Below are 2,744 nucleotides of genomic sequence, written 5' to 3' on the forward strand. Positions count from 1 at the left end.
CATGGTCAGTTAACTAGGTAAAAATTGTCAGCCTGTGCACTATTGTTTTACACTTCATACATGTAGATTTAAAATTCCTTTCATATATATTGTTAACATTAAATCTTTCCATACAGCTTTATTTACAATTCATGTGTAATAATAATCATTCAAGTGTGTGAAAAGTTTTTTTTTACTGTAAGCAATATTTTTACTACATATCTGTCTGGGAGGGTTAATCTAACCTTGACCTCATTTTCAAGGTTTAATGCTCAATGTGGAGTATTCCTGGTTAAGTCTGTTTCGCAGATATTGTAAGCAATATGTTGGCTACTTTTGGTACTTATATGGAATGACTGTAAGATGTACATTTATGTCAAGCAGGTATTTTCTGACCTCGATCTAATGTTCATTCATGGTTCTTTGGCCAAAGTTAAGTTTGAATGGTTGGGCTAGTGATTTCCCGATACTATTATCAATAGGTCCACTACTTTTGATATATGGAATGACTATAAGATGTAAATTTATGTCTAGCAGGTATTTTCTGGCCTTGATCTAATGTGCATGCATGGTTCTTTGGCCAAAGTTAAGTTTGAATGGTTGGGCTATTGATTTCCCGATACTATTATCAATAGGTTAACTACTTTTGATATATGGAATGACTATAAGATGTACATTTATGTCTAGCAGGTATTTTCTTACCTCGATCTAATGTCCATGCATGGTTTTTTGGCCAAAGTTAAGTTTAAATGGTTGGGCTAGTGGTTTCCAAATTACATTATCTATAGGTCAACTATTTTTGATATATGGAATGACTGTAAGATGAACATTATGTATAGCAGGTATTTTCTGACCACGATCTAATGTTTATGCATAGTTCATTGACCAAAGTTAATTTTGAATGGTTGGGGTAATGATTTCCAAATACTATTATCAATAAATCAACTACTTTTGATATATGGAATGACTGTACATTTATGTCAAGCAGGTATTTTCTGACTTCGAACTCATGTTCATGCATGGTTCTTTAACCAAAGTATAGTTTGAAAATTGGGCTAGTGATTTCCCAATACTATTATCAATAGGTCAACTACTTTTGATATATGGAATGACTATAAGATGTACATTTATGTCAAGCGGGTTTTTTCTGACCTCGATCTAATGTTCATGCATTGTACCTTGGCCAAAGATAAGTTTGAATGGTTGGGCTAGTGGTTTCCCAATACTATAAACAGTTGGTCAACTATATAGTTAGGGAGCTACCATTTGATTTGTAGGGGGGGCTAGCTAGGATGACAAATTTTGTCCTGCTTTTTTTTTTAGTTGTTATCTCTGTTCTGCCTTTTTTATTTTTTACTGTATTCGGTCCTGCCATTCTTTACTTGTTTATCCTGACTTTTTGTACACAAATTGTCATCGTGACTTTTTTTAACAAGTTGCCCATCCTGCTTTTTTTTTACTCAAACTCCTGTTCTGCATATTTTTTTCCAAAATTCATTCTTCAATTTTATTGTATGGAATGATTGTCGGATGGATATGTCCGTCTGTAACATTACTTTTGACCTTGACCTCATTTACATTGGATCAATGTTAATGTTAAGTGTATGTGATTATTTTAGGTAAACATTTATCTTTCAACTTCGAACATAACAACAACCATGGTCAGTTAACTAGGTAAAAATTGTCAGCCTGTGCACTCTTGTTTTACACTTCATACATGTAGATTTAAAATTCCTTTCATATATATTGTTAACATTAAATCTTTCCATACAGCTTTATTTACAATTCATGTGTAACAATAAACATTCAAGTGTGTGAAAAGTTTTTTTTACTGTAAGCAATACTTTTACTACATATCTGTCTGGGAGGGTTAATCTAACCTTGACCTCATTTTGAAGGTTTAATGCTCAATGTCGAGTATTCCTGGTTAAGTCTGTTTCGCAGATATTGTAAGCAATATGTTGGCTACTTTTGGTATATGGAATGACTGTTAGATGTACATTTATGTCAAGCAGGTATTTTCTGACCTCGATCTAATGTTCATTCATGGTTCATTGGCCAAATTTAAGTTTGAATGGTTGGGCTAGTGATTTCTCGATACTATTATCAATAGGTCAACTACTTTTGATATATGGAATGACTATAAGATGTACATTTATGTCTAGCAGGTATTTTCTGACCTCGATCTAATGTCCATGCATGGTTCTTTGGCCAAAGTTAAGTTTAAATGGTTGGGCTAGTGGTTTCCAAATTACATTATCTATATGTCAACTATTTTTGATATGTGGAATGACTGTAAGATGTTCATTATGTCTAGCACGTATTTTCTGACCACGATCTAATGTTTATGCATAGTTCTTTGGCCAAAGTTAAGTTTGAATGGTTGGGGTAATGATTTCCAAATACTATTATCAATAAATCAACTACTTTTGATATATGCAATGACTGTACATTTATGTCAAGCAGGTATTTTCTGACTTCGAACTCATGTTCATGCATGGTTCTTTAACCAAAGTATAGTTTGAAAATTGGGCTAGTGATTTCCCAATACTATTATCAATAGGTCAACTACTTTTGATATATGGAATGACTATAAGATGTACATTTATGTGAAGTGGGTATTTTCAGACCTCGATCTAATGTTTATGCATGGTACCTTGGCCAAAGATAAGTTTGAATGGTTGGGCTAGTGGTTTCCCAATACTATAAGCAGTTGGTCAACTATATAGTTAGGGAGCTACCATTTGATTTGTAGGGGGGCTAGC

Source organism: Mytilus californianus, unplaced genomic scaffold (genome assembly GCF_021869535.1).
Source record: "Mytilus californianus isolate M0D057914Y unplaced genomic scaffold, xbMytCali1.0.p SCAF_10, whole genome shotgun sequence".
NCBI classification, from domain to species: domain Eukaryota; kingdom Metazoa; phylum Mollusca; class Bivalvia; order Mytilida; family Mytilidae; genus Mytilus; species Mytilus californianus.